Genomic DNA, 15,503 nt, shown 5'->3' with positions numbered 1-15,503 from the left:
ATTATCATAAGCTGTGACGCACACCAATGCAATTTCAGAAACGTTTCAACCGGATCATAATTGTCGGCAACCACAAACGAAAGTAAAACGTGTATCAATAAAAACGTCCAACTAACTTGCAAAGTAAAAAATGACAACAAACACATTAATATTTCACATAAATTGCGGAAGTACACTGCCACGTGACTGGGGTCAAATTGCGGGGGGCGGGGAAGGCGAAGGAGCGCACAACTCCGCGTTAGCGGTCAGTTTGCGATCGCGAAGAAGTCGCGCGCACGGAGTGGTCGCGCGCGCGGAGTGGTCGCGCGCGCACTCGTAGAGCTCCGTCCGTCTGCATTTGTACGCTACAAGAAGCGCCCAATACACATCACGAGCACTTCCGGAAGGAATCTGACGATAATCGCCGTTAATCCACTCAATTCATGGTTGGATATTGATTCCAGCGGTGCTTCGTAATCATCATGCCGACTTTTAAGAACGTGACAGAGTGCAAAGAAAACCGCCTTTGGCTCGGAATTGGACTCGACTCATCCGTGGGATGTCAGCTCCATCACACATAACTGTAACACGTCCGGACTGAGGGCATTGCCATTGGTTAGAAACCTTGCCATGATACACACCGCAGTCCTCACTTTCCAAAACCATCAAGACGGATAGGACTCCAAACCACTAAGTAGTCGTTTCATCTTTTGCTATGATGATGATGCACGATCAAAGTAACAATACACCCATTTTTGTACCCATATAATGGATACGCATGGAGATTTCCAGTAAAACACGAAACTACACATTTTTACACTACTCTGTCTGAAGTCAGCCTGTAGTGTACTCATTCCCCGCCGACTTGTTACCCGAATCTGTAGTGCCCGGCTTCAAGGTGTTTGTGACTGTTCTGGTAACAAAAAAATACCCTGATGTATAACACGGTACATCACTTTAAGCTGCTCGCCTAATGTTGCGAGTTTAACGGGAAACGTACAAGTGCTGCGAATCACTTCAAGGTACCGTTAAGTTATTGCAGCACAATGAATGATACCGCCGCCCTTTGCACTGTTAATAGTCGTTACTCTTGAAGTCGGACATACCCACTCCATACATTCTATCTCCCTGGCTACTGTACATCGTATCATTTCTCTTATATTATATTAGCGCAGGAAAAGAGCACCGTAGCCCAAGAACTTCACCGTACCGTATTCGTCGAACAGACAATGAAAGTACCGTCTTTGTTTTTGCTGCCCCCCTCCGGCAATTCGGAGCAAAGCAGATTTTGTCGCTCCGTAGTACCCTTGAACAAAGGCACTTAGGCCGAATTAAAGAAAACAGCCGAATGAATGTGTAAAACGCTGTAAACTGGACAAAGGTGTCATGTGAAGATTATTATTAGTTATAATAATCGCATACCAAGTGAAGGTGCTGACCGTAGTTTTGCTGCCACCGGCGGAGGGAAGGTCAAATCACAGCAGCCGCGTCCTAAGTTTGTTTGTGTTAAACTCACCGAACTCGAATTGTTATGAACAGATCACGATATTTGCCGACGAGGAAAACTTTATTGTTTCACTGTGTGGAACAGTAATGTCTCCATTCAAAATTTCTCTCGCTTGAGCCAACAAAACAACAACTGTGTGTGTCAGCAGAGACAAGCACGGGGACGCAGAGACCCGGTTGAATGTAGTATCATGGAGGACACTGACTGGCAGCCTGAAAGTTTACTCTTAACATTTTCATTGTTCCCGAGGAAAGAGTTACATGTGCGGAAACAGAGGCTACGCGAGCGAGGTTCTCAGTCAGTGGCGTTCGTTCGCCTCCATCTCGGACTCCTGGGCCTACTACGCCGGGGCATTTAACCCACCTGCAGGGTCGCCGCTGTACCGGCGTGGACAGTTCAGTTCCGTCCGTGAAAAGCGCTTTCGTCGTTTGTCGTCCATGGAGCACGACGCGATTCGGCTCCGACACAAGTGCTCGTGCTCGTGCTCATTCCGAAACATTTATCACACACCGGCGGCGCTTGGCTTGTTGTTTTGTCCTCCGGCCGGCGACGGTCGAGCGGCAGGGACAACGGCGACCCCGGGGTGTCCCACCAGCCCGGGTTTCTTCGGTGTCGCAGATAAAAACAGCAACTCGGGGTAAAAAAGAAAAAAGACAGAACAGAAGCGGACGAAACGAACTAAAAGGATTCCGTTAAGAAACACACGGAACTGACTGCACTGTGTGTGGTCTTTGTCCGCATTCACTTCGCATTGATTCACAGTCGCACCCTCGACACACTGACCACAGACAGTCTCCATCGCTGGCCTCCTACAGGATATACATTTCTTTAAATATACACGACATGATGATACATTTTGTGGTTTAAACAATGTTACGCACACCTAGACTACATGAATGATGATGCAGCCAAACACCGATGCTGTACACGAGGACAATGCCATGCTGCTGCCCTAACCGTACACAACAAGTTGACCTCGTGACTCAGCAAAAACATTCGACCCACGATCAACACACACGCAGAGTCGAAGCGAAGGACTCACAGTTATTTATAGTGATCGAAACTGTACTCACTGACGAGGCTGAAGCTGTCCTGTGCCAAAGCGGTCCATGACGATTTGTCCAAACGCTTACGCGGGTCGCGGTGGCACCGTGATTCCTCCCTGAGGATGGCCTTGAGCTCTACCCTTCTTGCCTTTGCCTTTGCCTTTGAGGGCGGGGAGGCGAGGTCCTCGGCCTATTCTTTTTCATCATACAAGAGACACCGAGACACCGCCCCCCCCCACACACACACACACACACACACACACACACACACACACACTGTGTTCTGGGTGTTCCCCGGCGCTTTTTGCAGTTTGTAGTATCTCGTACGTATCCTTGGCGGAGTTCTGGAACTTTCTCACAGCATAAATCCCCAACCCAGATACACTGAAAGGGCGCCGTTATAACCAGCCCGCACAAGAAAGATGGAGCAGAAACGGCTTCACGAGCTCTAAAACATTTAAAAACGCTTGCCACTCGCCAACAGCTTACTAATCAACAAACCCTTTTTTTTTGGTCCCACAATAAAACTCTAGAGTTCATGATCTTTTTAAATAGTCCAGTATTAGTCATTGGTCAATATTCCAGTCATTTCTCCGTTCAGCAAGAGCTGTACGCAGACAGAAGTACCGACAGGAACGAATAATTAAGAACGCAACCCTGCCGCTGTACCGTTCGCTACTGCGACACAATAAAGACCACGAAGGGTTACGCTGCAGTGGAAATTTACATCCCAGTTCACCCCCTTATTTTAGCAGATGCTTTTCTCGGAAGCGCTGTGCGGGTCGGGGTTAAAAAAAAAAAAAAAAAAAAAGTGCATTTCACAACTGATTTTCTTGTAATTTCATCGAATAAGGTTATTTAACTTTTCATAAATGAAAGACGTAATTTCAAAACGTCTATTAAGGCAGAATAAATAACTGTTTGCAACCAGACACGAATTCATTGGGTCCAGATAAAAAAAAAAAAAAAAAAAAAACAACAACAAACCCTAGGACAATACCCCCTAGCTAGGACCAAAACGGTATTGTCCTACACTCTATTAAAATACTGCAATATTCAAAAGCTCAAGCACAAAAACACATCCAAACGATTTTATCATCAAAACCTTTCTCTTCACAAACACGGCAGAGGTTTTTCACTCATCCAAGCACAAACTCATCTTTCCGAATACAACAAGAAGGAGTGGAAAAAACATCGGAGTTTAAAAACGGCTATGCCCTACAGGAACAAAAATTGGGACTTTAAAACCCTTAACCTTTAATAATAGTGTAGGTCCGAGAAGCGATTTCACAGCAGAGGAGGAGTTTCAGATGCACTTTTTGATGTTCCGGCGGGGTAAGTTTTTAAACAAATCGGAGGTAAATCCAATTGGAGAACAACTAATTTAGATGAAATAATGTCACCTGCACGTTACAGCATGATTGCGACGAATAGTGTGAAAATTCATGTCTTTGAAACTAGTGCTGAAACAGCTTTTGAATCGATGTCCTGAGTTGGGCGTCCATCTGGAGGAAGCCGCCTGCCGAATGAATGTGAAGCGACACAATGGACATCATCAGGCAAGAGGGACAAGGGACACAAGACAAGACCTTACAGTGAATACAAGTGCAGTTAGTTACTTGCCCATGATTCATACAACTCAACAGGGCCTAGAGGAATTATTATGCGGGGGGAAAACACGGGCGGACATGATTTCCGCGCTCGCTCTCCGCTGCTCCTTGTTATTTAACTTTTCATTAATTGCTCTGAAGCCAGTTTGTCCAAAGCAAATGTGAGGACAGAGCTTTTTTGGAGGAAACTGAATTACAACACGCTTCCATTGCAACAAAATGCAAGCAAACAAGTTCGTCAAAATGGTGCTGTCCGTCTCTCATTGAAACACTCACTGCTTTTATTTGTTGCCAATTATTATATATATTCTGTAACACTGATTACACATTCAAACGATCACATCTCCAGTGACCCAGTTAACTTCACGTATATAGTCTTCCAGTTTCAAAATGCTTTTTTTTTGTATGGTATAAGAAAAGAATGATAAGATAACACTAGTTCAGTTAGCAGGTTAAAAGTTGTTCAGTTCTGTTTTGTGCTCTGGTTTCATCAGAAATTCTAATATACTATTTAAAAAAGAGTACTACAAGTATTTCTTTAAAAAATGAAGAACACAGTGTGAACAACATGCTGAATACACGGTCTGAAGGCAATTCGAAATCACATGATATTTGAACGTTGAATATACGTGTGAGATTCCACATAATATATTGCGCAAAGTTCAAATCACTATATAAAATTAAATTTCCACATTTCCAACATCCTGCTGTGCTGAACAGTATGATTCATGCCAGATTACAGAATAAATCGCCAAACCCGACCCCTGTAGACTAGTGTGCGTGCCTGATTTGAAACCGGACCCTAAAGGACAGAACTTGAAACAGCTCAACCTGCAGACCAGGCTTAACATCCCGAAACGTTTGCGAATTTAACACAAAAAAGAAAAAGAAACCTACGAACATCTTAGAGAAGACAACCAATTTTCTGCTCCGCAATAATAAATAAAAACTCGAGCGTTCATCATTCCAAATACAGCAATTTCCCCGTTCAAATGCAACAAGAAGACCGCCGGTACACAAACACAGATTTCGACATCCGTTATTTTAATAATAATAATAATAATAATAATAATAATAATGATGATGATGATGATGATGATGATAAGAAAGGTCTTACTACTGTAGGCCACCGCAACCTAATGAAAATCGCGAACCGACATTATTGTTTATTATTGTAGCGGCAATTTTACTTTTGGATTTACTCCTACACGCTTCTTCTCTCCGAAGCGACGTTCGAGTCCAGCCAGGTAAAGAAAAGCGCATTTCACAACAGTCGGTCGTTGAATCGCCATTTGAATGCGTCGAGTCGTGCGTCGCTTCGCATTAGACCGTGTGCCGAAAGAATAAATGATGCAAATATACAGTAGTAGAGAGCGACACACGATGGACGATGGAAATCATTCAAGCAAGGCGAGAGACGTGGAGCGGGACAACGCCTTTAGCTTGCGTACGATTCCAAGAAGTTAGGCGTTTGTGTTGTGTAAACATTTCGGTACATGATCATGATCTGTACTCATATACTGTCGGAAGCCTTTGCAAAGTTTGTCCAAAGCAAATATCAATCATGTGGCTACAGCTTCTTTGGGGGAAATTTCAGAGGGAATGCCATTATAATACTAGGCCGGAATGTAGGCCGCCTTGTTGCCAGGCATTTCGACTCCGCAGCACAGATTGAAAGGTAGAGTCGCTTCAAAATGAAATGTTTTCGCCCTCTGTTGACTGCGGGCGGGCAGATGTGTCTTCCAGTTTGAAAGCCTTCTCTGTGTTTGCCTAACATATAGTATGGAGTAGCGACCGACAAACACGGCATGCAGCGATGCGTACATCGTTATTCCCAACACGTGTGAAGGTACTTTTCCTTTCCCGTGGTACGTGTAAAGGAATGAAAGGGTGTACGCAGCACTGTTTCGGTGCGGCCGTTTTGTTAAAGGTAACCTTCCCTGACCGGGAATCGAACCCGGGCCGCGGCGGTGAGAGCGCCGAATCCTAACCACTAGACCACCAGGGAGGATGTGTGCAGGGCTTCGCCCCCACCCTACCCATGCTTCTCTGTGTGACAACTGGACAATCATTTTGCTTCAATTTAATTTGAATATCATTTTGAGCATCCAAAAGCTGTATATTTACTATATCACACCGATACATAAGGACATGTTTTGTGTTGTAAAACAGTGAGCTGAAAATTTATATAATTACGAGTATTAATGTATGCTACAATACAATACTTATAAATGCCTTCCTTATTCATTGCGGTCCAAAGGGGGTATTGTCCTAGGGGGCTTTCGTTCGTAAATGTATATGGATATGTTCGACACGCGTCTTTCATCGCACCCTTCTGCACCTCTGTTAGCTGGCGAATGTCACTCTGGGTTTCCTTGATCTTGGAATCCCGCTTTCTTCTCCATGGGGAGGGGGGCAATCTCTGCATCTTGCGATCTTGATCTTATAGCCCACCATCTCCAAGATTATTGTTGCAGTGGCACATACAAGCTCATTGGTTTCTGTGATGGTGGTAATGAGTAGAGCTGTGTTGACATCGGCGTGCATCTGTTCTAAAGGGAGTTTGTCAGTGAGTGGGAGAAGTTGGGTCTGGGGATTAACTGTATTCAGTCCGGCCATGACTCGCATGGTCTGTACGGTTGTGTCAGCCGGTTCTGTGACCCTGCTCTCTTCCATCAGGGGTAGCCCTTCATTTCCATGCTGCTGAGTGCCATGGCCATTCTGTTGCATCCTCTCAATCTCCACATGTGACAGTAGCAAAGGTCAGAGGAAATGAAGAAGGCCAAGTGGTTGGAGAAAACGGATTTGACAAACAGGAGCGAGGCAAGAGAACGTTTGATCGAGTTCTGCAAGAGGAACAATCTGTTCAATTCGAACACTTTCTTTCAGCAACGGGATTAAAAGCGTTATCAAAGAAGAATACACCTGGCATAGATGGTATTCCCCGTGCTCAGTCAGGGGCTGCTTTAAACTCTGCTGCCAATCCCGTGCTCCTTCTTTCAGGGATGCTTTTATGAATGGCTAAGCAACGGTTTTCATACTCAAAGTCAATTTCTTGTCTCCCTTTGTTCCCCTTGTCTGCTTTCCATTATGTGTCCCTTCACATTCACATTTATTCATTAGGTAGGTGGCTTCTTCCAAACCGACGCCCAACTCAAGAGATGGGTTGCACATTCCAGGAGGTGGTGGCAGGACTGTTAAGTTGGCCCAGTATGCAGATGACACAGTCCTGTTTGTGTGCTCTGACCGCTCGCTCGCCCAGGCACTGCGCCTGACTCAGGCGTTCGGTAGGGCCTCGGGTTCGGCGCTCAACCTCGGGAAGACGGAGGTAAAGTACTTTGGATTCTGGGGAGCGCGAGAAGACACTTTTGGTGGCCTTTCGCTCTGTAGAGGTCCCCTCAGAGTGCTGGGTGTAAGTTTTCTCTCGAAAGGAGCAGCCCGGGTCAACTGGGAGGAGCGTCTCACAATAGCTAGACGGAAGATGGGGTTGTGGAAGGCAAGGTCCCTGTCCTTCCTGGGTAAAACATTGATTTTGAAAGTTGATGTCCTCCCGACCTTACTTTACTTGGCTCATGTCTACCCCATGCCTCGCAATTTAAGGAAAGGATTTGTGAAAGATGTGTTCGGCTTGGTATGGGGTGGAAGGCATGAGTTTGTGAGGAGGGAGGTGATGTATCTAGGGAGGGACAGGGGTGGAAGGGGAGTTCCTGATTTCCCCCTAAAATTTGATTGCCTTTTTTTTGCGCAGCACTGTTCCCGTCTGGCAGCTCCCCTGGAGCACCCGCACCAACATTTTATTCGCCTCTGGCTGTCTTTCTCATTGCGCCATTTGGTGAATTCGTGGTCCAATGCTGGACCAAAGGCCGAGTCTCTGCCGGATCACTACAAACAGATGGTGAAATGGAGCAAGATCATTCCGAGAGACACTGACGCAAATACCCTCCTCAAGCACAGGGTGTTATATAATGCCTTGTTGGAGGGGAGGGGAACGCGAGTGATGTTAGGCCTTGGGGAAGATATTTGGGCCCGAATTCAGCCAAAAGGGCTTGACAATAGGCTGCAGGACTTAAACTGGCAGTGTCTTCACGATAGATTACCCGTGATGGAAAAACTTTACAGGTACGGGTTGACCGGACGTCCCGACTGCCCGCGACCCCAGTGTTTGGGTGCGGAAACGATTAAGCACGTTTTCTGGGATTGCGGTTATGCCGGGACGGTCTGGTCTTTGGTTGAGCCCTTGTGCAGAGAGTTAGACGGCGAGATAGCATTGACCTTTGATAATATCATGAAGGGACTGTCCCCCAAGGCAAGTAAGGCAACCTCTGGTAGGATTTGGTTGATTGTGAGTTTGACAAAGAAAGAACTGTGGAATGCACGTATTAACCTTGTCCGAAAGGGGTTGAAAATGGGAGCTTACGGTGTCTTTTTGAAGATTCGAGCTGAACTGAAGTTCAGAATAAAGCGGGATCGGATTGCCTGGGGCTACCACGAGGCAAAAGACAGATGGAAAGACCTCGTGGATAAATGTGTTTGAAGCCCTGAGGATGGATGTTTGCTTTATGGAACTGCATTCTTTTAAAACATATTGTACTTTCTTGTATCTTACCCCTTTGTATATTTATTTTTTATATTTGTTTGTGTGGTTTTTTTTTTTAGTTGTGCAATATTTATTCACAGATTTTAGTGGTTTGGGTTTGTGCACTTTTAACTAACACTTTTAACTTATATAGGTTATTTGTATAAGTATTACTTATAGATTTTAATGGCTTTGTTTTACTATGTGATTTTGTGCACTGAGTTTTATATTGATTATTTACGTGTATGTCTGTTTTGTATTTATTTGTTTGGTTTTAGGGATATGATCAAGTTTTCTGCTGTGATTTAGAAGTATTTTATGTGGTATGAAGGAAGCATGTATTAAGATGATGACTTCAGCTGAGCTGCTACTGGGAGACAGTCTTTCTGGGTATGTTGATGTGGGGAAGACACGGGTCAGTTGTATTTCTTGATGTCAGAAAGGAATTGTCATGGGAAAGACTTTGCTTTGATAATGTGTTTTATGTAATGGTTGCTTAGCAACTTTTGTTGACCAACTGTAGGAAAATGGTATTGGGTTTGTTGGATTGTGGATTTTAATGTGTTGTTTGGTTGTGTATTATTGATAACTTTACTAAATAAAGTTTGAAAAAAAAAAAAAAAAATCTGTTCTTATCACTTTAATATCTGATACGTCCCCTATCTGGGGACCATATTATATATTAAATGGATTTTTGGAACAGGGAGATGGAATAGGGGCTTGCGCCGTCCACTCCGCGCATCGACCTGGTGTTGCAGTATCTCCAGGAACGGAGGCGGTGGAAAATAAGACTTCGCAATGAACTTGTCGCCGAGTTCAGTCATGTAAAGCCTACTTGGCTGTAGACTTTTCCGCATCTATTTATTATGTCTGGTGCCTCGCTCGTTCTCTCTCGCTCGCTCGCATTCAATGCTGTACTTGGTTGCACAGCAGTTTTCGAGCTGCCGCACTTCTTCTTGCCCCCTGTAGACTGTCTCACCGTTAGCGGAGATCAGGCCCTCGACTGTGCTCTCTTCAGCCAGCTTGGTACTGATGTTACGCTTGGCTACGCGGTCCTGGGTACCCGGGCTATATAGCAGTGCGCGGACACGCAGCCCGAATGACGCGTGGAGTGCGGGAGGTCTGTCGGTCGGTGGGCCCGGAACCCCCGTGGAAAAGGTGGCGTTCAGGCGAGGCGTGTTGCTTCGACACTCGTGCCCTGGGGGACGATAGTATCGAGTGCCGCAACAGAGTCGATAAGTGTACTTTTTGCTTCCGTATTCTTCCTATCCAGATGTGTTAGTTGACGTCGGATGGACTGCGGTGGCTTGTGTGGCAGGCTTGGTATTTTTTTGAAGAAAAAAAAAATCTGATTTGATTTAAATCAAATTTAATTTTTTTTCTCCAAAATCTTGAGCATCCTCCTTCGCGCTACAGGTTTATTTTAAGAGCAGGGTTACAAGTCTGTTTTTCTTTCTGGAAATGTTTACAATTGTTGGCAAATAATTTCTATTACTGTGTGTGTGTGTGTATACACTGAAGAAAGTATTTGCCCCATCCTGATTTCTTCTGTTTTCCTGTATATCGCATACTAAATACTTTTAGATCTTCAAACGAAATACAGCGTAAAACAAAGGGAACCTGAATAAACACATAATTCAATTTTGAATTTTTTTTATTTTTTTTATTGAGGCAAAAAGCTATCCAACACCTATCACCCATGTGAAAAAGTGATTTTTTCCCCCTTAAAATCTGGTTGTGGCACCTTTAGCGGCAGCAAGTGCAACCCAACGCTGCCGATAACTGGAGATCAGTCTTTCACAGCGCTGCGGTGGAATTTTGGCCCACTCTTTTTTGCAGAACTGCATTAGTTCGGCCACGCTGGAGGGTTTTCGAGCTTGAGCTGCCCATTGAAGGTCCTGCCACAGCATCTCAATTGGGTTCAAGTCAGGACTTTGACTAGGCCACTCCAGAACTTTAATTTTGCCTTTTTTGAGCCATTCAGAGATGCACTTACTCATATGCTTTGGATCATTGTCTTGCTGCATAATCCAGTCGCGCTTGAGTTTCAATTTACGGACCGAAAACCAGACATTCTCCTTTAGGATTTTCTGGTATAGAGAGCGGAATTCATATTTCCCTCAATTATTGCAAGGTTCCCAGCCCCTGAAGCAGCAAAGCATCCCCACACCATCACGCTGCCACCACCGTGCTTGACCGTAGGTATGCTGCTTATTTTTGTGGAATTCGGTGTTTGGTTTACGCCAGATGTAACGGGACCTCTGTCTTCCGAACAGTTCCACTTTCGACTCATTAGTCCACGCAACATTCTCCCGAAAGGTTTGAGGATCATCCGGGTGTGTTTCGGCAAAATTCGGACGAGCCTTAACGTTCTTCTCGCTTAGCGGTGGTTATTGCCTCGCCGCTCTTCCACGGATATCATTTTTGCCCAGTGTCTTTCTGATAGTGGAGTCATGAACAGTGACCTTCATTGATGCAAGAGAGGCCTGTAGTTCCTTCGATGTTGTCCTCGGCTCTTTCGTGACTTCCTGGATGAGTCGTCGCTGTGCTCTTGGTGGAATTTTGGAAGGTCGGCCACTTGTGGGAAGGTTCGCTACTGTGCCAAGTTATTTCCATTTGAAGATAATGGCTCTCACTGTGGTTCTTTGGAGTCCCAGAGCCTTTGAAATAGCGTCGTAACCCTTCCCAGACCGAGGTGTTTCAATCACCTTCTTCCTCATCGTTTCTGGAGTTTCTTTCAACTTTGGCATAGTGTGTTACTGTGTAAGACCTTTTAACCGACTTCATGCTGTTGAAAAAGTTCTATTTAAGTGTTGATTTGACTGAACGGGGCTGGCGGTAATCGGGCCTGCTTGCGTCTAGTCCAACTGAACCCCATTATGAATGCAGTTTCATAGATTTAGGGAAATCTACTAGGGGGGCAAATACATTTTCACGCAGGCCCAGCTGGTTTGTTCAGGTTGCCTTTGTTTTATGTTAGATTTTGTTTTAATTTCTGAAACAATTTAGTATGAAACAGAAGAGATCAGGATGGGGTCGAATACTTTTTCCGCAGCACCGCGTGCATAATTGTATAAGCGTATTCACGTATATTGATTTATGTGACGCTTTACTGCGAAGCGACTTGTAACGTTAGGTTACCTGCAATTATCCACTTATACAGCTGGGTATTTTTTTTATTTGAGCAGCCTAGGTGAAGTATCTTGTTCGAGGGTGACATTCGAACCGGGCACCTTCGGATCCAAAGTAGCAGCTCCAGCTGCTCTACTGTCGGCTGAGACCTGTACTCCAGTGTATGTATTTGAGGTGGACGATAAGATGCGAGAAAAGCAGTGAGCATGTAGCCCCCCTCTCCCTCTCCCTCTCCCAATATAGATAGTGTTACACAGAGTGGCGTCAACTTGTAACCACGCGGTCACTGGATCAAGCCCCACTTTCTGCTGCTCTTGCAGTACCTGTAAGCGCAGTACTTTCCCCGAATTGTCCCAGTAAATGTGCTAAGGCTCATAAGTGGGTAGATTGCCGTAAGAATGCCGTCAGACATAAAAGCATCAACTAAGTAACAAATAATATTCTTGAAGAAACCTGTACGTACGGAAAGAAACGAAATGCTTACGATAACGGACCCAGAGAACAGCAGAAGCCATCCACTGAAATACCCAGATACTTACAGGACCTGATGATTTCTAGTCTTCATTCCCAGGAATATGTTACGTACTGTTAACTTTTAAAATCAGTGACGGTGATGTCAGTAGCCAATATACGCTCGCCGGCCACTTTATTAGGTACACCTGTTCGACCGCTCATTAACGCAAGTATCTGATCAGCCCATCGCATGGCAGCGTCTCGATGCATTTAGGCATGTGGACATGGTCTAGACAACCTGCTCAAGTTCAGACTGAGCATCAGAATGGGGAAGAAACGTGATTTAAGTCACTTTGAACGTGGCGTGGTTCTTGCTGCCAGACGGGCCCGTCTGAGTATTTCAGGAACTGCTGAGCTACTGGAATTTTCACGCACGACCATCCCTAGGGTTTACTGAGAATGGTCAGAAAAAGAGAAAATATCCAGTGAGCGGCAGTTCTGTGGGCGAAAATGCCTTGTTGACGCCAGAGATCAGAGGAGAATGGCCAGACGGGTTCGAGCCGATAGAAAGGCAACAGTAACTCACGTAACCACTCGTTACAACCGAGGTATGCAGAAGAGCATCTCTAAAAGCACAAAACGTCGAACCCTGAAGCAGATGGGCTACAGCAGCAGAAGACCACACCAGGTGCCACTCCTGTCAGCTGAGAACAGGAAACTGAGGCTGCAGTTTGTGCGGGCTCACCAAAATTGGACGATAGAAGATTGGTAAAACGTTGCCTGGTCTGATGAGTCTCGATTTCTGCTGCGACATTCAGATGGTAGGGTCAGAATTTGGCATAAACGACATGAAAGCATGGATCCGTCCTGCCTCGTATCAACGGTTCAGGATGGTGGTGGTGGTGTAACGGTGTGGGGGATATTTTCTTGGCACGCTTTGGGCCCCTTAGTACCAACTGAGCATCGTTTAAACGCCACAGCCTGCCTGAGTATTGTTGCTGACCATGTCCATCCCTTTATGACCACAGTGTACCCATCTTCTGATGGCTACTTCCGGCAGGATAACGCGCCGTGTCACAAAGCTCAAATCATCTCAAACTGGTTCCTTGAACATGACAATGAGTTCACTATACTCAAATGGCCTCCACAGTGACCAGATCTCAATTCAGTAGAGCACCTTTGGGATGTGGTGGAACGGGAGATTCGCATCATAGATGTGCAGCCGAGAAATCCGCAGCGACTGCGTGATGCTATCATGTCAGGATGGGCCAAAATCTCTGAGGAATGTTTCCAGCACCGTGTTGAATCTACTGTATGCCAGAAAGAATTGAGGCAGTTCTGAAGGCAAAAGGGGGGGGGGGGGTCCAAGGTGGTACTTGCAAGGTGTACCTAATAAAGTGGCCAGTGAGTGTATTTCTTCCACACTTTGCTCTCAGACTACTCAGTAACGAACCTTTTTACACGACTGTACGGATAGTGTCACCGCAGCACAAAGGCGCACTGGCGAGTTTCATAAACCTACTGCAAGGTGACAGTAGCGCCCTTGCTAATGGGAACACGGCAAGACGTCAGTGGGATGTTTCCGTTCATTTATTTAGGAGGTTATTTTCTCCACAGCAACTTCGAATGAACGCTATGCGGTCTTACCAGGCTACACCTTATTCACCAAAGGTGACTTACAGCACAGTGCTACATACACTAACACCGGGTCCATACGTCACTGAAAAACAGTCTTTCTTATCGACTACGGGTGATCAATCTAACTAAACAGCATGACTTCTGACTCCGGGAGGAAACAGGAGCACCTGCAGGAAATCCACACGGATATGGGGAGAACATGCAAACTCCACGCAGATTGAGCAGGGATCGAACTCATGTCACCCCAGTCACTGTGAGACAGCAGCTTTACTCACCCTGCCACCATGCCGCCCCTATGAAACCAAAATAGTTGAAATGGTGCCTCTTAGCCGTCATCAAATTTTTTTTTCTGTCGCTAAAGTCAAAGTATGGTCCGAAGGAAGGGATTCTTTTCCCCAATTTAGCCTCTTGATGCTTGAACTTGGTGGGCCGAGAAAAGACCTTGTGAGGTGATACACCGGCCTGGAGTGAAATGATGTAAAATACCTTTCTGGTAGTAGGGTGGCCCTCAGCATCAACACTGTCAGCGGTGGTGTGTTCTGTGTGTTTGATACACCTGGTTACTCATTGGTATATCTGAGAACCATGTGTTAAATAGAATTTTTTTTTTGGAACAAAAACTTGATCTGTCTCCTTCGCATGCGGTATTGCAGTACATCCAGGAAATCTCTGTACAACAGCAGAAAACATGTGACAAGAAAGAAAACAGGTATGTTGCCTACAGGAATTTTTATTTCTTCCCTTACTAATACATTTACATTTATTTAGCAGATGACTTTCTCCAAAGCGACTTCCACTGAACTTCATGTAGTGTTATCAGTCCACACACCTAATTCATCAAGGTGACTTACACTGCTAGATACACTACTTACAAACTCATCCATACATCAGTGGAACACACTCTCTCTGTCACCCAGAGGCTGCTTTACTCACCTTGGGGGACAGTCCCTTCATAATGTCACCAAAAGTCAACGCCATCTCGCCGTCTAACTCCCTGCACAAGGGCTCGACCAGTGACCAGACTTTCCTGGCATAACCGCAATCCCAAAAAACATGTTCAATCGTTTCCGCACCTGAACACTGGGGTCACGGGCAGTCAGGACGTCCGGTCAACCTGTCCCCGTAAAGCTTTTCCATCACGGGCAATCTTTCGTGAAGGCACTGCCGGTTTACATCCTCTATCCTATTGTCAAACCCTTTTGGCTGAGTTCGGATCCAAATTTCTTCCCCAAGGCAATCGAATTTCAGAGAGAAGTCAGGGACCCCCCACTTCCACCCCTGTCCTTCCCTAGGTACATCACCTCCCTCCCCACATACTCATGTTTCCCACCCCACGCATACCAAACACATCTTTAACAAATTCTTTCTGTAAATTGCGAGGCATGGGGTAGACGTGAGCTAAGTAAAGTAAGGTCGGGAGGACATCGACTTGCAGAATCAACATCTTACCCAGGAAGGACAGGAACCTAGCCTTCCAAAGCCCCATCTTCCGTCCATCTGTCGCAAAGCGCTCCTCCCAGTTGACCTGGGCCGCTCCTCCTGAAAGGAAACTCACACCCAGC

General features: G+C 45.6%; 1 non-coding gene and 1 pseudogene across 1 annotated transcript; one reads left to right on the top strand and one right to left on the bottom strand.

Annotated features, from left to right (window-relative positions):
- Positions 1-6,078: 6,078 nt before the first annotated feature.
- trnae-cuc (transfer RNA glutamic acid (anticodon CUC)) lies at positions 6,079-6,150 on the bottom strand. The gene has a single exon. It is a non-coding gene; the product is annotated as a tRNA-Glu (tRNA).
- Positions 6,151-9,303: 3,153 nt separating this feature from the next.
- LOC114909922 (uncharacterized) lies at positions 9,304-9,507 on the top strand (annotated as a pseudogene).
- The last annotated feature ends 5,996 nt before the right edge of the window (positions 9,508-15,503 follow it).

Source organism: Scleropages formosus, chromosome 2 (genome assembly GCF_900964775.1).
Source record: "Scleropages formosus chromosome 2, fSclFor1.1, whole genome shotgun sequence".
Taxonomy (NCBI): Eukaryota; Metazoa; Chordata; class Actinopteri; order Osteoglossiformes; family Osteoglossidae; genus Scleropages; species Scleropages formosus.
The sequence above is the reverse complement of the archived record's forward strand: the minus strand, read 5'-3'. Positions and strand labels throughout refer to the sequence as shown.